Genomic DNA, 24,408 nt, shown 5'->3' on the forward strand with positions numbered 1-24,408 from the left:
GTATTATTATTATTGGGAGACAGGCTCACTGTTCCTCAGGCTGGGACTGGAGATTACACACTTTTCTATTAATATTGAGAGACAGGCTCAGTGTTTGTTCCTCACACTACGACAGGAGATCCCACACTTGATTATTATTATTGAGAGACAGGCTCACTGTCTGTTCCTCATGCTGGGACAGGAGATCACACTCTGTATTATTATTATTGAGTGACAGGCTCACTCTCTGTTCTTCAGGCTGGGATAGGAGATCACACACTGTATTATTATTATTGAGAGAACAGGTCACTCTTCCTCAGGCTGGGACAGGGGATGACACACTGTATTATTATTATTGAGAGACAGGCTCACTGTTCCTCTGGCTGGGACAGTAGATCACTCTATACTATTATTATTGAGAGTCTGGCTCACTTTTCCCCAGGCTAGGACAGGAGGTCACACACTGTATTATTATTATTACTGAGAGACAGGCTCACTGTCTGTTCCTTAGGCTGGGACAAGACATCACACACTGTATTATTATTATTGAGATACAAGCTCACTGTTCCTCAAGCAGGGACAGGAGATCAAAAATGTATTATTATTATTGAGAGACAAGCTCACTGTTCCTCAGGCTGGGACAGGGGATGACACACTGTATTAATATTATTGAGAGAAAGGCTCACTGTTCCTCAGGCTGGGACAGTAGATCACACTGTATTATTATTATTGAGAGACAGGTTCACCGTCTGTTCCTCAGGCTGGGACAGGAGATCACACACTGTACTATTATTATTGAGAGACAGGCTCAGTGTTTACCAGGCTAGTACAGGAGATCTCACAATGTATTATTAATATTGAGAGACAAGCTCACTGTTCCTCAAGCTGGGACAGGAGATGACACTGTATTATCAGTATTGAGAGACAGACTGAGTGTTCCCCAGGCTGGGACAGGAGATCACACACTGGATTATTAGTACTGAGAGACAGGCTCACTGTTCCGCTGGCCTGGATTGGAGATCACACACTGAATTATTATTATTGAGAGGCAGGCTAACTGTCTCTTCCTCAGGCTGGCACAGGAGGTCACTCACTGTTCTAATAATATTGAGAGACAGGCTCACTGTTTGTTCTTCAGACTACGGCAGGCGATCCCACACTTGATTATTATTATAGAGATACAGGCTCACTGTCTGTTCCTCAGGCTAAGAAAGGAGATCACACACTATATTATTATATTTGAGAGACAGGCTCACTGTTCCTCAGGCTGGGACAGGAGATCACACACTGTATTATTATTATTGAGAAACAGGCTCACTGTCAGTTCCTCAGGTTGGGAAAGGAAATCACACACTGTATTATTATTATTGAGAGTCAGGCTCACAGTCTGTTCCTCAGGCCTGGACAAGAAATCAGACACTGTATTATTATTATTATTGAGAGACAGGCTCACTGTCTGTTCCTAAGAGTTGGACATGAGATCCCACACTGAATTATTATTATAGAGATACAAGCTCACTGTCTGTTCCTCAGGCTGGGACAGGAGATCACACACTGTATTATTATTATTGAGAGACAGGTTCGCTGTCCGTTCCTCAAGCTGGGATAGGAGATCGCACACTGTATTATTATATTTGAGAGACAGGCTCACTGTTCCTCAGGCTGGGACAGGAGATCACACACTCTATTATTATTATTGAGAGACAGGCTCACTGTCTGTTCCTAAGAGTTGGACATGAGATCCCAAACTGAATTATTATTATAGAGATAAAAGCTCACTGTCTGTTCCTCAGGCTGGGACAGGAGATCGCACACTGTATGATTATTATTGAGAGACAGGCTCGCTGTCCGTTCCTCAAGCTGGGATAGGAGATCGCACACTGTATGATTATTATTGAGAGACAGGCTCGCTGTCTGTTCCTCAGGCTAGGACAGGAGATCACACACTGAATTATTATTATTGAAAGACAGGCTAACTGTGTGTTCCTCAGGCTGGGACAGGGGATCACACACTGTATTATTATTATTGACAGATAAACTCACTGTTCCGCAGGCTGGGACAGTAGATCACACTGTATTATTACTATTGAGAGACAGCCTCACTGTCTGTTCCTCAGGCTGGGACAGGAGATCACACACTGTATTATTATTATTGAGATACAGGCTCACTGTCTGTTCCTATGGCTGGGACTGGAGATCACACACTGTTCTATTATTACTGATAGATAGGCTCACTCTGTGTTCCTCAAACTGGGACAGGAGATCCCACACTGGATTATTATTATTGAGAGACAGGATCACTGTCTGATCCTTAGGCTGAGACTGGAGATCACACACTGTATTATTATTTCTGAGAGACAGGTTCACTGTCAGTTCCTGACAATGTATTATTATTATTGAGAGATAGGCTCACTGTCTCTTCCATTGGGCTGGGACAGGAGATCACACACTGTATTATTATTACTGAGAGAAAGGCTCACTGTTCCTCAGGCTGGGACAGGAGATCACACACTGTATTATTATTATTGAGATACAGGCTCACTGTCTGTTCCTCTTGCTGTGGCAGGAAATCACTATTATTAGTATTGAGAGACAGGCTCAGTGTTCCTCAGGCTGGGACAGGAGATCACACACTTTATTATTATTATTGAGAGACAGGCTCACTCTTTGTTCCTCAGACTGCGACAGGAGATCCCACACTTGATTATTTTTATTGAGATACAGGCTCACTGTCTGTTCTTCAGGCTACGAAAGGAGATCACACACTATATTATTATTTTTGAGAGACAGGCTCACTGTTCCTCAGGCTGGGACAGGAGATCAAACACTGTATTATTATTATTGAGAGACAGGCTCACTGTCAGTTCCTCAGGTTGGGACCGGAGATCACACAATGTATTATTATTATTGAGAGTCAGGCTCACTGTCAGTTCCTCAGATTGGGACAGGAAATCACACAATGTATTATTATTATTGAGAGTCAGGCTCACTGTCTGTTCCTCAGACTGGGACAGGAGATCACACACTGTTGTAGTGTGCTCTCACGAGGCACCAGTTCTGTAGGGGTTTGGGCATTTACTGGGACAGTTATTAATTGTGGCAGTAAATCACACAATTGATTTTTTTAATGGCCTTAGAATCCAACCATGAGATATAACTCAAACAACGCACACACAGGTACTAATACACGAGGATAAATTTATTAATACGTAGAATATGCATGTAAACCTAACAGATCTTATCGTGAGGGTTATCAGAATATAAAAGATATATATTCATTCAGTTTCAAAGGGTTACACATATCAAGAGGACATACGTTCGGTATATCATTCATTTAGACCGTTTCGTAATTGAACTTGGTTACAACTTCTACATGAGATACTCAAAACAAGTACATAACTCTTAGGAATTAAATTGATATCAACTGGTTGGGATAACAATTGAATTCTCGAGCAGTAATGCAGTGAAGTTGAATACTCATCCGATCTCTGGGGATTCAGATCTCCTGCGGGCACAAGCAGTTGCAGGCTCTCATAGTTGCAGCTGTGAGAAAGACAGGGCAGTAAGCATAGATAATTTTCTTTTTATCTTTGCTGAGTGCAGTTTATCGTTGATGACAACATCAAAGACATTAAGGAGTTTTTACGGCTAACAGCTCCACATCAACTTCCTTTCATAACTAACCTCATCAGATCCCTCAACTCCCAACTCTTCCAGTTTCTCACTTCAGAGAAGGATAAAAAAAACTCAAAATCCTCTACAGAGAAAAACCATCAACACCTTTATCACCTCCACCAATCCTAACCTTGGTGTTACTGCACCCTCTGACCTTTCCCTTTCACCCCTTTGCATCCTCAGCTAACATATTTTAATAGTACAACAAAATTACAATAGATTGTACAGTATTTATGTTTAAAATTAAGGTAAATATGTCAAAATATCGAAGTCCAAATGCACGGTGCTAATGTAACAATGCTTGCAAGTTCTTAAACAAATCTGCATTGTATTTTTAAAATATTTCAGCAGAGGATGCAACGGGAGTATAAATGACGACTCGACTTTTTCTTGGGTGAATATGGTTTTCTGGGGAGTTGCGATGTTGGGTATACAGTAATTGGACATTTCCCGGTGATTCTGACACGTGTTAAGCACTCGCATTTCCTGCAAATATTAAAATGGTTAAGGTTTCGCTGAGAAATCCAATCGACCTTTGTGAAGAAATGTTTACTTTCTTGAAATACAAGTTTTCCAGAAAGGAAATGAATACATGCATTTAACGAAATCAAGCCCTTTGTGATTGTCCGAAATGGTACGTTATGTACAACAAGATAGGAAAAAAAACATGGCTGGGATTTGAACCTACGTGACCTCCGGTACCAGACCGGGGTAAAGTTAGCTTGAAGTTCGTAAACGATTTTGGCACGCCTGTAGCGTTTACACGAAACCTCTTACAGTCGCGAGAATACTTGCTTTGTGTATAAAATACATTGTGAATGCTTTCTCAGCCTTTACTTTTTCGTTTTTATCACATTTTTTTTGACCAAGCACGAATATTCTTTTGTCCATATCTTCGCAATGGAAGCACAGAACGCCTTCAAACCAAATGCATTTTAAAGACCACGACTTGTGGATATTTCCACAGCCTCTACATCAAACTATCAGTGAGCTAATTATCTTTTTTTAAACCTCCGGTTTTTCATCGATGCGTAATTACGCACTAACTGGAATCCGGGGGACCGCTGTATACACAAGTTCACAACGCAAGAAATACTGTTCAATACGGCTTCGTGCGAAAAACCTGTATATGACCATAGGCAACAAAATAGCGCAGTCTCCAATTACTCAGACTGTAAGCACGGGAATAAAGCTTTGTTTGATTTCTGAAACCCTTCCTTTACGTCCTGTTTTCATTCAGGTAAGGGTCAACTATATTCACAATACTACTGACAGCAGGAAGATTAAAATATTCTTTACTCAGCAGCTTATTAAAAACAGCTCCCATAATGTTCGAACCGATTTTTTACACAGAACACTGACAGAGCTTTGCGTTCTGAATCTCTTTTTCACGTGCTTTTATTTAATGTGGCACAATGCACTGGGATAGGGGTATTCTGTTCACAAAACACTAGCATTTAAACCACAGCACCCACAATGCTGCAAGTAAGTGTTTTGCACACTAAGCAGAGAGTGATGTCTTCCTCGTTAGAATAGTGGCGAGTACCCCACCTGTCACGCGGGAGACCGGGGTACATCAGGACGCGCATTGAAGTGAAAACAGGATGCCCCATGCACTGTGCAGGTCCCGCCACACTAAGAGGTGAGTGGGTCACGCGAAAGGTCCCCGTTTCGAGTCGGGGTAGAAACAGCCTCTTTTTTACGATCACGGCGAGTTACCGAGACACACGTGGCTGTGTTCTCTTCGTGTGACATAATTCGGAAAAGTCCTGACGTTGCATTTCAACTGAGCCCCAGTATACATCGACCCTTCGACACTCTGAGTGACAACTCTCTTGCGTGTTTTCTCATATTTATGTAGTTTGCTTGCATGATGCCCGGAACAGCAGGGTTGTGCGCTCCCATGTGGTCTAGCGGTTAGGATTTCTGGTTTTCACCCAGGCGGCCCGGGTTCGACTCCCGGTATGGGAACGTGTCAGTTTTGCCTCCTGCTTTCCAAAAGATCAGCACCGTGTACGAAGGAGCCGCATTAAAACTACTCGAACGTGCAAAACGTGCGAGAAGAGGGGGCGCTTGTTTCCAACCGAAGACTTCTCGCGTGTGAGACTACCTGATCATAGCTGCAGCTCGGAAACCTGCAGGTGGGAGGGTTACTCTGGTAGACAGGGCTGATCTTCGGCAATAGGATTTATACTCTCCAAGATGATATTTGCACTTTGTGGAGAGGAGATTTTTTCCACTTCAGTAGCCCGATTTCGTCGATTGCGTGGAGAGGGCTGTAGAATGTGGCACCGCCTTTCCTGCTCCATCCATGACAGGTGTGCTGGTCTCTGGAGAGAGAGCACGGTCCATCAGCGCACTCCAATAAAGGCACTGGAAGCAACTGAATCGCATTGGCGAAGCTCAGCGCTGGGCTGCTGGGCATGGTGTCGCCACGCACAAAAGTGGATTGGGGATTCGCCTAGCGCTGTGATCGAACAGACCCACTCACCTCTTAGGTGTGGCGGGATCTGCACAGGGCATGTCGCAGCGCTTCCTGCTTTCACTACAATGCGCGTCCTGATGTCGAGTCGTGTGCCGTGCAGAGGCTCTGAAAGCGAGAGCAATGAAAAGGTGCACGACGCTGTGAAAGAAAACAGAGACGTGAAAGACAGTCCTTTCTCTAATGAGGTAAAAGAAAAGCTACTCCACGTCGGGGAATCGAACCCAGCTCTCCCGCGTAACAGGCGTTGAAACTCAGCACTATACTAACAAGGAAAACATCACTCTCTCCGACCCCCGGCATCGTGTCCCGACCCAGCGTGCTGGAAGGCGACGCGTGCTGTGATTCCTCTATGGAGCAGAAATGACAACCGAGGAGCCGAGAGATCATTTCAGCATTTCGCGTCTGAACGGAAAATACAAACGACCAACTCGGAATGACTTGCTTTTGACGCTTTTCAAAGCGTTCTTTGTGCACGACCACTGCGCCGCCTAGCAGATACAAATGGGTTGTTCAACTATGAACTAGCAAATGGAAGAGGGCTAAGCCCCCTCTCTTTTAGCCCAGGTTCGATCTGTCTCCCAGAATCACCAGGGCACACACACACACTGTCTTGTTTCTCGTACACGTATAGTGTAAAAATTAAGAACCCAGGACGATGATGTGACACTCGAACAAACTCTTTATTATTTAACCTGTAACTCCGAACCAGTTAGCTCCTAAATTCACTATGACCTGTGACCCTGAGCAACCGTTATTCCCCGCTCAGCCCTCCATCAATCAACATGCAGTTTCACTGCTGACGCACACAAATATTACACCTTCTCTTCTTCGCCTCTCTTCAAAGCCCGGTGTGTTTTTTTTTTGGGGATGTTATATATTTTAGAAAGAGCACTGTGACGTCAGAGACACCAGCCAGAGCACCGGGATCAGAGAGCGAGACCACGGAAGGCGCGCGGAGCGCACTGCGGAGAGTTATTGATCACTTATCTATCGACAACTAATTAATTCAACTGAAGAACCGTAGAATTAACGATTAACTTCACCGATTGGTGAGTACTGATTCTTTACCCATTCTTGACCCTGTTTTAAATATCTAGAAAACGGTCAATACCGCCTGGATCGATCAATTACAGTACCATAGTGCGTTTAGTGTTAATAATGTTCATTCCGAAATTAAAGAATGGTTATTCAAATTATTATTTAGGAATTTAATCCTAGAGCTAGAGAATTATATTCCAAGTTGATAAATTTGTTTAAGTAACAGTTTAAAGGCATTTTCCATTTGTTTACAAATCATAAGTATGGTAACCACAGCGACACGCGCCACGTCACTGTGCCCGGCTATGTGTCTTGCCTTCGTCACAAAGAGCGGTGTGACGTCACGGACAGCTACTAATACTAATGCTAGTGTATTCCTGTTAATATTAGTGAGAGTACAACTGGTAGTTTTAATATTAATGCTAGTGTTCATGTGAGTATTAATGATGATAGCGCTACTGATAGTTTTAATGCTAGTATTCATGTACTATTAGTGCTTATTATAGATTTACTGTTAGACTATTTACACTAGTAGTCATGTTAGTTTCAGTGATAGCATTACTGTTATTATAAGTATTAGTAGTGTAGTTGTAATTTTGTGTTATTGTTAGTAATAATGATAGTGTTAGTCATAGTGATAGTGTTACTGTTGTAATATTAGTGGTATTTTTGTTAGTGTTTGTTATAGTGTAACTGTAGGTAAGAGTGTATGTGGTGTCCGTCATTGTGTGAGTTTTTTGTCTGTGAGTATGTGTACTGTCTATGTGTGATTCTGTAAATGTGTGCTTTTCAGTGTGTGGGTGTGTATCTCTGAGTGTAGTGTCTACAGTATGTGTGTGTCTGTGAATGTGTGCTAGTTTGTATTTGTGCATGTATGTGTCTGATTGTGTGTACAAATGTGTATGGTGTTAGTCAGTATGTGTAGTGTCCGTGTGTGTGAATGTGTGTGAGTGTGTGGGTGTATATCTGTCAGTGTGTGTAAATGTGTGTAGGTGGGCTTGGGCTCCAATGTTGTGTCTGACAGAAGTGACCCATCAGCAGGTGTTGAGGTCCAGAGCTGCTTGCAAATGGAATCACTTTCTAGAGTCCAGACCAATGTCTACAGAGCTGTGAGTGTTCTGTTTTTATCACTATTAGTAGTAATGACAGCAGTAATAGTAGCAGGAGTATTAGTATCAGAATTAGTATTAGAATCTGAAGTCATGGTCGTAGTAGTAATGGTAGTAGTGGTAGGAGCAGTTGTGTCAGTGGCAGCAGTATTAGTAGCAGTAACAGTACTACTAGTAGCTTTAGAAACATTTATAGTAGCAGTAGGAGTAGCTGTAAAATTGTATTAGTTGCAGTTGTATCAGTGGCAGCAGTAGTAGTAGCTGTAGTAGCAGTAGTAACACTAGAACCATGAGCAATAGTAACAATAGTAGTAGTAGTTATGCTGTATTTAAAATCTTTAGTTCAACAATATAGTAGAGCTGTGTTGGAGCTTCACTTTAATAATTGCAGCAGCAGGAGCAGAAGAGCAGGAGTCAAACAACAAAAAGAAAACATCAGTACTTGTTAATAGACCAAGGCTGAACAGTGAGAACACAGCTCTCATCCTCCTTATTAATAGTAGCAGAAGTAGTAGCAGTGGCAGCAGTAGTAGCAGTAACAGTAGTACCTGCAGCAGTAGGAACAGTAGTACTAGTAGCTTTAGTAGTAGTAGTAAAATATTACTAGTTGCTGTTGTATCAGTGGCAGCAGTAGTAGTAGCTGTCATAGTTGTAGTAGCAGTATTCGTGGTAGTAATAGCAGCAGTAGTATTTGTTGCAGCTTCACCATAATAACTACAGGAGCAGAAGAGCAGGAGTCTGTTTCAAAGTATTAAAAAACAACAAAATGATTAACTAGAAACAATCAGTTCTTGTAAATACAGCTGAACCGCTGTGATTTAAGGCCACAATTCCTGCTGGACTAGCATGAAAAAATGTCATATAATGATTTGACAGCATTTTTTTAGAGAGGGACATATTTTCTTCAGTAAAACTCTTCACTCCCCTGTCTTTAGGAAATGGGCCTGTTTCGACAGAGCTTTACTGGAACTGCAGGTCAGACTGTGCAGTGAGTTTGTGGTTTGTGCAGTGCAGTGTGATGAGGTATACAGGAAGACACATGGGGGAGCCCAGTGTTCAGATCTCTAGCGCTGTACAGAGACACACAGGGAGTCCAGTCAGAGCTCTATTGCTGTACAGTGAGGCACACAGGGGAGCCCAGTGTTCAGAGCTCTACAGGGTGACAGGTCTTCTACCCACACAGCTGTCTCAGGGCTCTAACAGCTCTCTCAGTGTGTCTTTCAGGGCTGAACAGGAGGGGCTATTCCTGTCAGAATGGAGGCTGACACTTAGAGCTCCAGAGTCAGTATGAGGAGAAGCTCCCAGACCTGACTGCTGCCAGAGCCTCTGAGCCTGAGTGGCCATGAGCCCTGAGCTCCTCAGCAGCTGAGAAAAGCCTCCTGTCTCCTGTGGTCACAGTGTGGTTGAACACCTGCACTGTCTTCCTGCTCCTTCTCCTCTCTCTCCCACTTCCTGTCTCTCTCGCTGTGTGTGCTCTTATCTGTCCATCTCTCTCTCCTTTTCAATTCAATTCAATTCAATTCAAGGTGCTTTATTAGCATGACCGATGGGTACAATCAGTGTTGCCAAAGCAAATGAAAGTAATGATATTTACATGAAACAAAACAAAAATAGAAGTAGAATAAAATCTACCGACATATTACAGACATTTACAACAAAGACATATTATAAAATATTGACATATTCTGTAGGCGGCTGGAGCATTATTGGGAGACAGACTCACTGTTCCTCAGGCTGTGACAGGAGATCACATACTGGGCTGCCAGTTCAACTGAGTTCCCTCCTCCCTCTCCCAGTAGGATTGGGACCCGTTGTGATTCTGGCAGGTGTGGGAACTCTGGGATTAGATTTCTGAATTTAGGGAAGAATGTTTCTCTAATCCCAGAGTATCTGTCACAGTGCAGTAGGAAGTGCACCTCTGTCTCTATTTCTCCCCGCTGGCAGTGGGAGCACAGCCTGTCCTCTCTGGGCAGCCAGGTCTGCCTGTGTCGCCCAGTTTCTATGGCCAGGCTGTGGTCACTGAGCCTGTACTTCGTCAGGGTCTGTTTCTGTTTGTTATTTTTTATTTTGGTCAAATATTCAGCTAGTGTGTATTGTCTGTTTAAGGTTCTGTAACATTCCAGTTTATGTTGTGTCTGTGTGTGTGTGTCCCAGTGTGTGAGATATTGCTGTTTGATCTGTGCTGTGATGTGGTTGAGTCTGGGTTGTGGTGCTCTAGCAGTGCTGTCCTGATGCTGGTTAGTGTCGGTGTGGCTCAGGTCAGTGAGCCTCAGGACCAGCTGGTTCAGGGGGCTGTGTTTTGGGCTCAGCTCTTGGCTCAGCAGGGCTTTGTGGTGGTAGGAATTTTGGTCACTGTTTTTTAGGTGTAGCCAATACTTGAATATTCTTTTCTGTATGTTTATCAATAGTGGGTACTGGCCTAATTCAGCCCTGCACCCGTTGTTAGGAGTTCTTCTCTGCACACGGAGGATGTTTCTACAGATCTCCATGTGCAGAGTTTCTGTGGGGTGTTTGTCCCATTGGGTGTAATCCTGGTCTGTGAGGGGACCCCACACTTCACTGCCGTATAGGGCAATGGGTTGGATTACACTTTCAAGTATTTGGAGCCAGATTCTTGTTGGTGGGTTGATGTTGAAGAGCCTCTTTCTTATTGCGTAGAAAGCCCTGAGTGCCTTCTCCCTTAGTACCTTCACTGCCAGGTCAAAACTCCCGGAAGAGCTGATGGTGAGACCGAGATATGTGTAGCTGGATGTGTGCTCCAATGTGTTGTTGTTCAGTGTGAATTTGTACCTGTTTCCCTGAGGTCTGGCTTTCTTCTGGAAAACCATAACTCTGGTCTTGTCCAGATTGACTGTCAGTGCCCAGGTCTGACAGTACTGCTCCAGCAGTGCCAGTTTCTGCTGCAGCCCCTGTTCTGTGGGCGACAGCAGGACCAGGTCATCTGCGTAGAGCAGGAACTTGATTTCTGTGTCGTGTAGTGTGAGACCAGGAGCTGCAGACTGCTCCAACATTCCTGCTAATTTGTTGATATAGATATTGAACAGTGTTGGGCTCAGGCTGCAGCCCTGTCTCACCCCACGGCCTTGGGTGAAGAATTTAGTCCTTTTGTTTCCAATTTTCACTGCACATTTGCTCTCTGAATACATTGATTTAATTATGTCGTACACATAATTACAGCCCCCTATGCCGCTTTGGAGTAGTTTATAAAACAATCTCTCATGCCAAATCGAGTCAAATGCTTTTTTGAAATCGACAAAGCAGGCAAAATTTTTTCCTTTGTGTTTTTGGTGGACGTGTTTGTCTATCAGTGTGTGTAGGGTGTAAATGTGATCAGATGTGCGGTGATCTGGCAAGAAGCCAATCTGACTTTTACTCAGGACATTGTGTTCGGTAAGGAAGGCCAGTATTCGTGTATTTAGGATACTGCAGAATACCTTCCCCAGGTAACTGTTCACACAGATGCCCCGGTAGTTGTTGGGATCGAGTCTATCTCCACTCTTATAGATGGGCGTGATCAGTCCTTGGTTCCAGGCCTCGGGGAAACATCCAGCTGTCATTATGAGATTGAAGAGTTTGAGCAGGGCTTGTTGCAACTTTGGGCTGCTGTGTCTCAGCATCTCATTTATGACACCATCATGGCCACAGGCTTTGCGTGGTCTGAGGTCCTGGAGTTTGTCCAGTAGCTCCTGCTCAGTGATTGGGGAGTCTAAGGGGTTTTGGTTGTCTTTGATAGCCAATTCCAAAATTTTGAGTTTTTCATAAATGGTGTTTTGGTCTGATTGATTTGTATTTGGGAGCTTTTCATAGAGATTTTCAAAGTATGTTTGCCAGATTGTTCCATTTTGGATGGCCAATTCTTCTGGTTTTGATTTGTTTAAGTTGTTCCACTTCTCCCAGAAACAGTTCTGATTTAGTGACTCCTCAATTTCTGCAAGTTGTTTGTCTATGTATGTGTTTCTTTCCTTTTTCAGCGTGTGTTTGTAAAGTTTTACCATGTCACAGTACCTGAGTCGCAGATCTGTGTTGTGTGGTTGTCTGTGTTTTTCATTTGAGACTTTTCGTAGTGCATTTTTGATGTTTTCGCACTCCGTATCAAACCACTTTTCTTTTGCTTTTGTTTTTTGGTAGTTTTTTGATTTAGTTGTTTTTAGCTTAGATTTTGATGCTAGTTTGTGGAATAGGTGATTTAGTTTTTGTGTGGCCAAGTTGATGCCTAATTTGTTGGTTTGATACGGAGTGTTTAGGAATGTGTCCATCAGTGTCTGAATTTCGTCATGGCCCAGTGCAGTTTGGTATCTGTCTAGGCTGTCTGTGTCCCATCTGTATGCCTGGTTGAGGTCATACAGCTGGCTGGGCTGTGTCAGTGTGTCTCTGTACTGGTGTGCTCTCTTCATGTAGAGTGTGATCTGGCTGTGGTCGGAGAGGGGAGTTTGTGGCCTGACAGTGAAGGCACTGATACAGGAGGGGTCCAGGTCGGTGATGGCGTGGTCCACCACACTGCTACCCAGAGCTGAGCTGTAGGTGAACCTGCCTAGAGAGTCCCCTCTAGTCCTGCCGTTGACGATGTACAGGCCCAGCCCTTGACAGAGCTGCAGCAGCTCGCGCCCGGTGCTGTTGACTGTGGTGTCATGGCTGCACCTGTGTGAGGTGACCGGTGTGTGGTACAGAGGGGATTGTCCGAATATGTGAGTATTTCCCTGTGTGCTGGTGAAGTCTGCCAGTGTGCCTGTTCGTGCGTTGAGGTCACCACAGAGCAGCACGTTTCCCTGGCCCTGGAAGTGACCGATCTCCGTGTGGAGGCTGGGGAGAATTCCCTCACTGTAATAGGGGGATTCTGAGGGCGGGATGTAGACAGCACACAGGAAAACCTCGTTTTCTGTACAGATGGTATTTCTTTTGATTTTAAGCCAAACTCGTGACTCTTCTTTCTTTACTAATTGTATGGAGTGACTGAGCTCCGCTCTGTACCACACAATGATCCCCCCAGAGTCTCTGCCCCGGGTGATTTGGGGTTTTTTGACAGAGGGCACCATGATCTCCTTGTAGCCTGGGGGACAGTGGGTAGCCAAGTCTCCCCGACACCATGTCTCCTGTAGGATCATGATGTCTGTCTCCTTTACATCCTTGATAAATTCAGGATCAGTGCTCTTCAGCCCAAATGCTGACGAGCCCAGACACTGAATGTTCCACATACTTATCTTTAGAGATCTCATTGTTATCGTTTGAATTATCTTTGCAAGTTGTTATTGTTTTCTGGAACTGTATCAAATTTGTGTCGGACATTTACATCATCGACAGAAACAAGTATTGTGCTGGGTTTTTGTCTGTCGCTGTGGGTGATGGAAGTTCAGCTCATTAGCCGGGTGCAGATGAGGTTCAGGAGCTGCTGGATTTCTCCCAGCTCCAAACCGCTCGGGACTGCTGGTCTGGCCAGGGCTGCGGCGTAGCTGTGCAGGAGGGGCTCGGTCCGGCTCTGCTGTTGTGCTGGGTGGGGAGAGGTTATGGTTCTGGTCCGGTTCAGCTGCTGGTCTGGGTGAGGGGCATGGGGTGGGGCACTGGTTCTGGTCCTGTTAGGTCGTTGGTCTGGGTTGGAGGGCTGTAGGGTGGTGCTGGTTCTGTTCCTTGGGGGTTGAGCTGGTCTGGGTTGGGGGTGTGGGTGCTAGGGCATTCCTCTGGTAGTCCTCCTGTTTCTCTCTGGGGTGCTGTTCGGGTGTCTGCCCAGTGTGGTGTCTTTCAGAGTTTTTGTGAAGAGTCCAATGGTCTGTTTTTTGAGGTGTTTATGGTCGTGTAGGTGCTGTGGTCCAAGGGTGAAGTGATGGGCCAGGTAGACGTTTGGGAGCAGTGCGCAGCACCGTGAGATCTCGGCATTGATTCTCTGGATGGTGTGGTGCTGCTCGTCCTGTCTCGGCAGCAGGGTGGAGATGAGAATTCGGGCGCGAGGGAACTCCTGTATGGCCCTCTCTGCCACTCTCCTGATGGACTGGGCCACCTGCTCCCTCTGGGTCCTCAGGTCGTTGGTGCCGGTGTGGATGATGATGTGCTGAGGGGCTCCCAGTACCGACCTGGACAGCAGCTGCAGGGCCTTCTCTGTCGTCGGACACCAGAGCTTTGCTGTTTGTAATCCCGGGAAGAGCCTGTGCTCATCGATGTACCTCCCGTTGGAGTCGATGAGAAGGGCTACTTCCATGCGTCTGCCTCTGGTGTCCAGTCTGCTGGAGGGGCGCTGTGCTGCCGGGCGGGCGGCTGCTTGGGGGGGTGCAGTGTGTGAGGTGGAGGAGTTGGGTGGGGCCGGGTGTGTGTGTGGGTCACCCTGAGTGTTCGGCAAGGTGGATGTGCTTTTGGGCAGTGGAGTTGTGAGGGGATTTGGGGTGCCGGGGGGTGCAGTGGGTGTGGTGTTTGCTACGGTGGGGGTACTGGGTAAGTGGGAGTTGGTGGTGGGGGTTGTAGGGGTGTCAGGTTGTGTGGAGGTGGGTGTGTCTTTGCGGGTTGGGGGTGGGTGTTGTGTGTTGTGTCTTCTGGGTCTCAGGGCTGTTCTGTTGCAGTCCGGGCTGCAGTGGGAAGTAGTGAGTTTCCTCAGCTGGTCTTTGAGAGTCTTGCTTGTCCTCTCCGCGAGCTGAAGCTCCTCTCTCAGCTCTGCTACTTCCGACTGCAGCTTACTGTTGTCCTGCAGCAGCTCCTCCATCTGTGCCCTGAGCTGTTTGTTGGAGGTTTTACATTCGTTCCTGTGTTTGTTAACCTCGTCTCTTAGCTGTTGTGCTGTCTGCCCCTCTGTGAGTCTCCCCAGCATCAGCTCCTTGAACTCAGTGAAGTCCAGCTCCAGAGCAGAGAGTTTCTCTCTCAGGAGGCGCACTGTGCTGTGGTCACAGGGGGGTTGGTGTGGGCTGTGTGTGTCCGGGTGGTGTGTTTCCATGTTGCCGAGGGCTACACTTTTGCTGGGCTGTTCTGTGGCTGAGGCTGTGTTTGTGGGCTCCGAGTCAGGTGGAGCTGAACTCTCCGGTGTGGCGGTCATCAGGCTGCTGGGTCTTTCTCCTGTTTCTGGGGGAGGTTTCTCCAGGTCAGCCTGTGTTTTAAGGTCTGTGAACTTTTCCTCAAAAAGCTCCAGAGCGGCCTCACTGCCCTGTATCATCACTGTACCATTGTGGTAGGTGTTGACAGTCAGGACAGTGTCTTCTACTTCGCTGTCGCCCCCTATGGAGATTTGCCTGCCTTTGCTGATGCCCCTTCTGGTGGTGTTTGTATAATTCTTACACACAGCTGTGTGCCAGGCATTCGGATGCTCAGTAAAAAAGAGCAGGTTGGTTTTTATGTGTTTTTCTCCTGCCTGGCAGTAGTCAGCAATGAGGGTCTCTGGGTTTTCTTTCATCCAGGAGTCTTTGTACTGTTTCCTGGTCTTAACTGTTTTCACGTCCTCAGGGTACTGGAGTACTGTGCTGAGGGGGCAGGGCTGGTCCAGTGGGGCTGTGTTCTGCTCTGTACTCATCTTCCTTTTTTAAATACAATGGGCCCAGGTGAGAAGAGCAAACAGACGGCCTGGCTCGGGCGTTTTGAATACAATCAGCCCCCTGTTGCTTGGGAACAGGTTCTTCAACTTTGGCCTTTTGAGTGTAGTGGGCCCAAGTGGTATTTTGTTTAATTTAAACTTTAAGGTAACTTTTTCTAAAGACTTTTTAAACTTTTATCTAGCAAAGCAGTTCAATTTTTTAGAGGCCTCTTCAAGAAAGGAGAAGAAAGAACAGGGCTTACCAGGTGTTTTTCGTGTTGATGGCTGAGTTCTTGGCTTCTCTTGATGCTGCTTCTATTTTCCCTTTCCTTCTTGTTTCCTTTGGTGTACTTTTTCTTTCTTTCTTTCTTTCTTGTCTTCTTATTCTTATTTCCTTGTTTTAATTATTCCTTTTCTGTTTGTTTCTCTTCATCTCTTGGGGATTTTTCTTTTTGGAGTTTTTCCTCAGGTCCTTTATCCTCAGGTGTAGCTGTGTCTTATAGTTGATCTTCAGTTTTTTAGATGTTTGCTTTGTTGATTTTTTTTTTCCAATGGCAAATTATTTATTTACTTTTGTAGTTTTCTTTAGTTTTGTTAGATGTCGCCTTGTTCCTAGACTATTTGTTCAGTTCCAGAAAACAATAAAATCTCAAAGAAATTAGGAGCTCATCTTCTGTGCTGCCTCCTCTCTCTCTCTCACTCTCTGTGTCCCAGTCTGTTTTCTCCTCAGACTGGGACAGGACATACCACACTGGATTATTATTATTGAGAGACTGGATCACTGTCTGTTCCTCAGGCTAAGACAGGAGATCACACACTGGATTAGTATTATTGAGAAACAGGTTTACTGTCTGTTCCCCTGGCTGAGACAGGAGATCACAAACTGTATTATTATTATTAAGAGGCAGGCTCACTGTCTCTTCCTCAAGCTGGGACAGGAGGTCACTGACTGCATTATTATTATTATTGAGAGACAGGCTCACTGTTCCTCAGACTGGGACAGTAGATCACACTGTATTCTTATTATTGAGAGTCTGCTCACTGTTCTCCAGGCTGGGACAGGAGGTCACACACTGTATTATTATTATTGAGAGACAGGCTCACTGTCTTTTCCTCTAGCTGGGGCAGGAAATTACACACTATATTATTAGTATTGAGAGACAGGCTCAGTGTTCCCCAGGCTAAGACAGGAGATCACACACTGGAGTATTATTATTGAGAGACAGGTTTACTGTCTGTTCCTCAGGCTGGGACAGGAGGTCTCACACTGTATTATTATTATTATTATTGAGAGACAGGCTCACTGTCTGATCCTCAGGCTGGGATAGGAGATCACAAACAGTATTTTTATTATTGAGAGACAGGCTCACTGTTCCACAGGCTGGGACAGGAGATCACACTGTATTATTATTGACAGGCAAACTCACTGTCTCTTCCTCAGGCTGGGACAGGAGGTCACTGACTGCATTATTATTATTGAGAGACAGGCTCACTGTTCCTCAGACTGGGACAGTAGATCACACTGTATTCTTATTATTGAGAGTCTGCTCACTGTTCTCCAGGCTGGGACAGGAGGTCACACACTGTATTATTTTTATTGAGAGACAGGCTCGCTGTCTGTTCCTCAGGCTGGGACAGTAGATCACACTGTATTATTATTATTGAGGGTCTGGCTCACTGTTCCCCAGGCTGGGACAGGAGATCACACACTGTATTATTATTAATGAGATACAGGCTCACTGTCTGTTCCTCTTGCTGTGGCAGGAAATCACTATTATTAGTATTGAGAGACAGGCTCAGTGATCCTCAGACTGCGACAGTTGATCCCACACTTGATTATTATTATTGAGATACAGGCTCACTGTCTGTTCCTCAGGCTAAGAAAGGAGATCACAAACTATATTATTATTTTTGAGAGACAGGCTCACTGTTCCTCAGGCTGGGACAGGAGATCACACACTGTATTATTATTACTGAGAGACAGGCTCACTGTCTGTTCCTCAGGCTTGGACTAGAGATCACACACTGTATTATTATTATTGAGAGACAGGCTCGCTGTCTCGTCCTCAGGTTGGGACAGGAGATCACACACTGTATTATTATTATTGAGAGACAGGCTCACTGTCTCTTCCTTTGGGCTGAGACAGGAGATCACATACTGTATGATTATTACTGAGAGAGAGGTTCTCTGTCTGTTGCTCATGCTGGGAAAGGAGATCACACACTGTATTATTATTATTGAGAGACAGGCTCGCTGTCTGTTCCTCAAGCTGGGACAGGAGATCGCACACTGTATGATTATTATTGAGAGACAGGCTCGCTGTGTGTTCCTCAGGCTGGGACAGGAGATCACACACTGTATTATTATTATTGAGATACAGGCTCATTGTCTGTTCCTATGGCTGGGGCTGGAGATCACACACTGTTCTATTATTACTGTTAGACAGGCTCGCTGTTTGTTCCTCAAACTGGGACAGGAGATCCCACACTGGATTATTATTATTGAGAGACAGGATCACTGTCTGATCCTTAGGCTGAGACAGGAGATCACACACTGTATTATTATTACTGAGAGACAGGTTCACTGTCAGTTCCTTAGGTTGGACAGTTAATCATACAATGTATTATTATTATTGAGAGAAAGGTTTACTGTCTGTTCTTCAGGCTGCGAAAGGAGATCACACACTATATTATTATATTTGAGAGACAGGCTCACTGTTCATCAGGCTGGGACAGGAGATCACACACTGTATTATTATTATTGAGAGACAGGCTCGCTGTCTCGTCCTCAGGTTGGGACAGGAGATCACACACTGTATTATTATTATTGAGAGAGAGGCTCGCTGTCTGTTCCTCAGGCTGGGAGAGGAGTTCACACACTGGATTATTATTATTGAGAGAAAGGTTTACTGTCTGTTCCCTAGGCTAGGACAGGAGATCACACACTGTATAATTATTATTGAGAGACAGGCTCACTGTCTCTTCCTTTGGGCTGAGACAGGAGATCACATACTGAATTATTATAATTGAAAGACAGGCTCGCTGTGTGTTCCTCAGGCTGGGACAGGGGATCACACACTGTATTATTATAATTGACAGATAAACTCACTGTTCCGCAGGCTGAGACAGTTGATCACACTGTATTATTACTATTGAGAGACGGCCTCACTGTCTGTTCCTCAGGCTGGGAAAGGAGATCACACACTGTATTGTTATTATTGAGATACAGGCTCATTGTCTGTTCCTATGGCTGGGACTGGAGATCACACACTGTTCTATTATTACTGATAGACAGGCTCGCTGTTTGTTCCTCAAACTGGGACAGGAGATCCCACACTGGATTATTATTATTGAGAGACAAGATCACTGTCTGATCCTTAAGCTGAGACAGGAGATCACACACTGTTTTATGATTATTGAGAGATAGGCTCTCTGTCTCTTCCTTTGGGCTGGGACAGGAGATCACACACTGTATAATTATTATTGAGAGACAGGCTCACTGTCTGTTCCTCAGGCTGGAACAGGAGATCACACACTGTTTTATGATTATTGAGAGATAGGCTCTCTGTCTCTTCCTTTGGGCTGGGACAGGAGATCACACACTGTAATATTACTACTGAGAGCGAGGTTCACTGTCTGTTCCTCAGGCTGGAACAGGAGATCACACACTGTATTATTATTATGGAGAGACAGGCTCACTGTCTGTTCCTCAGGCTGGAACAGGAGATCACACACTGTATTATTATTATGGAGAGACAGGCTCACTGTCTGTTCTTCAGGCTGGGACAGGAGATCACACACTATATCATTATTATTGAGAGATAGGCTCACTTTCTGTTCCACAGACTGGGACAGAAGTTCACACATTGTATTATTATTTCGAGACAGGCTCACTGTTTGTTCCTCAGGCTGGGACAGGAGATCCCACACTGAATTATTATTATTGAGAGACAAGCTTACTCTCTTTTCCTCAAGCTGAGACAGGACATCACATACTGTATTATTATTGATTGACAGGCTCACTGTTCCTCAGGCTGGGACAGGAGATCACACACTGTATTATTATTATTGAGAGACGAGCTCACTGTCTGATCCCCAGGCTGGGACAAGAGATCCCACGCTGTATTATTATTATTTAGAGACAGACTCACTGTCTTTTCCTCAGTCTGGGACAGGAGGTCACACACTGTTGTAGGGAAAACCGGCTCAGGGACGCCAAATATGTAATCATGGCTCTCTGAAGGCACCAGTTCTGTAGGGTTTGGGCATTTACTGTGACAATTATTAATTGTAGCAGTAAATCACAAAGTTGATTCTTTTGATGGCTTTAGAATCCAACCATGCGACATAACTCAAACAACGCACACACACAGGTACTAATACACGAGGATACATTTATTAATACATAGAATATGCATATAAAACTAACAGATCTTATCGAGAGGGTTATCAGAATACAAAAGATATATATTCATTCAGTTACGAAGTGTTACACATCAAGAGGACATACGTTCAGTATATCATTCATTTAGACCGTTTCATAAATGAACTTGGTTATAACTTCTACATTAGATACTCAAACAAGTACATAACTCTTAGGAATTAAATTGATATCAACTGGTTTGGATAACAATTGAATTCTCGAGCAGTAATGCAGTGAAGTTGAATACTCATCCAATTTCTGGGGATTCATATCTCCTGCGGGCACAAACAATCAGCTGCAGGCTTGTTGCTGTCCAATCCGCGCTCTCTGTCTCGGTGCCAGGCTGTGCTGTGCGGCTTGCGACGGTGCGCTGCTGATGCTCACTGACCGGCTAGTTAGTGTTGGCTTTAACTAGCAACGTTTGCGCACAGGAGAAAAGATGACTGTGGGTCCCAGCAAGTCAGGAAGAGGACCGGTTCGTTCCTGATGAAGAGCTAGTTCTGAATAGTGATTCAGCTGTCCACAGTTCCGACCTGTTCACGAGGCCTGCTGCTGGTTACTCTCTGGAAACCTCCACTCAAGACTCTTAGAACAAAGGAAAGTTCTGGCACTCGGACACACTGGCCGTTCCGTGGTTGTCCGGGCTGAGTCTCAGGATGGTCAGGAGGCGCGCTGCGAGAATGTCCTGCCCTTGGGAGCCTTCTGCTCCTGCCCTGGAATTCTCCTTTGAATTCCCTTTAGAACAGTTCACAGAATCCTCTCCAGAATCCCTTCTGAATCTCCTCTTCTGAATCTCACTGAATCTCCCAGGCTCTCTGTGTTGCCTGTTTTTACCTGGAGGAACTTCAGCTCATTGATTGGCTGAAAGTTCCATGGGCATCAGAGTCCCACGTGGGTTACTCGGCCCTACCAGTCCCTGATTGGTTGATCAAGGTGAGATATGAGTCACTTACTCCTGACACTTAGGAATGCAGTCCAGATGTCCATCTGGCACTCCCTAGACAGATAGGCACCAATGGATGACCATTGATCATGATAGCCAGGCTTAGCTAAGTGCATCCCCCTTTGGGAGCTGTCCTAGGAAACCTTAAATCACCCTGCACTAATGGTCTCTCTGTGGCTGCACCACAGAGATGAACAGAGAAATGGGGCCTCATTTGGGAAGCTCAGAAACACTTAATTCTGCCTTATTATTAAGCCTCGCCGCTACAAAGGTAATGAAACGAATGAAAGATATGTAGCAATCACATTGTAACAGGGGTGACAGTGACTTAATGCTTGTACTAGTGGACTTCTGGTACCTTTAGGGTACAGTGTTCCCTGAAGGGCTCTCAAACCCCGCATTTCAGATTCCTAGCTGTATCGCTGATGTGTTGCACCTCAGAATCACTTTTAAACCTTACCTCTGGTATCTTTAATCCCTATTGCTCTACGCATGGTGAAAGTATCACAGACGTGTCTGAAAATGAGCAATGGGCCCCTGAGAGACTCATTTGCCTGTTTCACAAATGATCATATTTGACTAGAGATTCTGTTTGGGATTCAGTTGTGCATTCTGACAGCAATCCCTTTCAGAAAACGATACATTCTGGATGAGTTCAAAGGTGCAGGAACACTGTATTTAGGATGTGTTTGCAGATATTCTGTGTCTCTAGCTTCAACACAGTGATATATAAATATATGCTCACTGATTTTTTGGTACATGCCAAGGGCAATAATCATTATGAGGATTTATTTCCAGATGTGCTAGAGGTAGTGTTGTGAAATACTTCAACACACTGGATTGCAGGTTTAAACCCCCTGCACTCTTACTCCTTAAAAACTAACAAATGCAATTTACGAATGCAATACGAATGCCCCCGGCCGTCCCTCTTAATCATGGCCCCAGAGGATAAGCTGCAAAGGAAAAGCTACAACCCCTGACAGCTACTCACCCAGCCATCCCCCACAGCTGCCACTCTCCAACACCTCCCCCATTAACACCTCCAGCACTGAAAGTGCTATGTGCACCATCCCCCAGGCCAGGCTGACCAGGCCAGTGCAACACACTGGATCATCGGATACAGAAGAGTTACGCCACCACGAGCTGCGATAGGATCCCAGTTCGAAAGGAGTCGATGCCACTGCCGGTTCCTGGTTTCTTTTAGTTAGAGGTCTGGAGAAGCATTTCAAGCTGGTTACACTACTCCTTCCGGACATTCATTCTCTTTTCAAAGTCAGTCGTTTTGCTGTAGTCTGCATCATTTAGGCTGATTATCGAGGTTAGCCTTTATTTGGTCATGGGGGCCTCGGTACTGTATGCTAATTCTAAAGACAGTTTCACCCGTTTTCTGATTGCTAGGTTCTGTACCAGTGCAGACATGTCAAACAGTGAATGGCTGTACCTCTATTGTATCCGTGCTCAGTGAATGAAATCAGTACTAAATGAATATATGTATAGTTATCTGAAAAACAAGTGGTTTATCGATTCATCTTCATTTGCAGATTTAGAGGCAGCTTCGATATTCATTTTACAAGCGGGTTTTTTTTTTTATATGGGTCACACACGTGCCATAGCAACAAAACATCTGTAGAGATGAGGCTATAGATCACCTTTCCATCCTCCAGGTTTTCCCCCCAAAGCCTACGGCACCAACGGCAACTCCTGCTGGCCGAGAGAGCAAGAGCTTGCATCACCTGGTATTCCCAGGCAGTCTCCCATCCAAGTACTAACCAGGCCTGACCCTGCTTAGCTTCCGAGATCAGACGAAATCGAGCGCGTTCAGGGTGGTGGGGCCGCAAGCGGAAGCAGCACCGCCTGACTCGCTACTTGAAGCTGTGTGTGGCTGGGGCTCCGTTCGTGTGCAACTCTTTGGAAAGGAGCCTCTTTCCAAATCGCGTTGCGTGCCTTTATGTTGGCGAATGTGCTCCCTTGTGTTGGCTTGTCCCGCACTGGAGGAGGACAAACAAACTGCACGGAGGAGCACAAGGCAAGTCTTCACAAGACAAAAACCTCCAGTGCACAGCACTCTGAAAACATTTCTGGGCTGTCGCATGTTTATTTCAGCACATGAAGCGCACTAGTCCAACACGTCGGCCGGGCGCGCGGCGCCTCCGCCCTCTTGTGGCCTTGCGGCGTCAGAGCAAGAGGCTCCTTCTCGCTGCCTTTCCGCTGTGTTGCAGAGCCCCGAGAGGGAACCTGGAGCGCACACTTTGTGGGGGGCGGGGGACCGCGTTCGCGCTCTGCCCCCGGTCTCTTGCGCAAGTACTAAATCTCACGGCGCCAGCCAGCGGCCAGGAGACAAGTACAATATCGCGGGACAGGGGGGCCTCGTCATTGATTGTTACATATGAGACGGGGATTAGGAGGAGACCCCGACTGATTGGTAAAGGGGAACACTAACACCAGAGTGACACCCCCGGCGTCTCTTTTTGAGAGACGCCTTGGGATTTCTTAATGGCCAAGGAGGGTCGGGACCTCGGTTTTACGCCTCCCCCGAAGGACGGCGCCTGTTTGTGCAGCAGAGTGTCGCCATCAGGATGCTGGGGCATAAGAAAGCCACACAGAGCGCAGGGTGAGCGCTCCCTACTGGTCCCAGTCACACCTCTTGCAGGAGCAGCAGCAACCTGAGCTTTTCCGGGGGGAATCTCCCATCCGGGTGCCGGCTAGGCTCACACCTGCTGGGCTGCCGTGGGTGAGCCCAGTCGAGAGTCGCAGGGTGAGATCTAGTCACCGGGGAGAAACGATACAAGCGAAGGATTACTCGGCTCCCAGCACTTGAAAAGACCAACAAATGACTCGTTCCCGCTGGAGCTGAATGTACCTGCATGTGTCGTGTCGTCTTCTTCCCCTGCCCCGCTGTGTTTGCTGTATTGTCTTTGAAGCCGGCCCCCGAGACGAGACGGGCTGTTCCTGTGCCCCAATTAACACTTTACAGGTGCCATTCCCAGGCGTTGTGGCCATTGTCGGTGGTCACACGCGATAAGATAAGGTGGAGGAGAGCGGGGCATGCCCAGCGCCAGACATTCAAGGAGGGGGCTGTGCGAGGTGAGGTGAGGTGCGACACGCCGGAGCCCCGACGCTGCTAATGCGGAGCACTTGTTGAACTGGCATTGAAAGGACGTGTGCGCACGGAGCGAGCCTTCCCTGCGGCGGAGCGTGGAAACTTTCTCTCCGCGCTGCAGGAGTTGTGTGCGCTGCAGCAGTGCCGAGAGAACAGCACAGAAGGCAGCAGGCTCT

The 24,408-nt window shown here is 45.9% G+C and overlaps 1 non-coding gene and 1 pseudogene across 1 annotated transcript; one reads left to right on the top strand and one right to left on the bottom strand.

The window, feature by feature from the left end:
* The first annotated feature begins 5,553 nt into the window (after positions 1-5,553).
* Positions 5,554-5,625, top strand: trnae-uuc (transfer RNA glutamic acid (anticodon UUC)). The gene has a single exon. It is a non-coding gene; the product is annotated as a tRNA-Glu (tRNA).
* Positions 5,626-22,853: 17,228 nt separating this feature from the next.
* LOC148824528 (5S ribosomal RNA) lies at positions 22,854-22,972 on the bottom strand (annotated as a pseudogene).
* Positions 22,973-24,408: the final 1,436 nt, after the last annotated feature.

This window comes from Atractosteus spatula, chromosome 10 (assembly GCF_055471065.1).
Source record: "Atractosteus spatula isolate fAtrSpa1 chromosome 10, fAtrSpa1.hap1, whole genome shotgun sequence".
Classification (NCBI taxonomy): Eukaryota; Metazoa; Chordata; class Actinopteri; order Semionotiformes; family Lepisosteidae; genus Atractosteus; species Atractosteus spatula.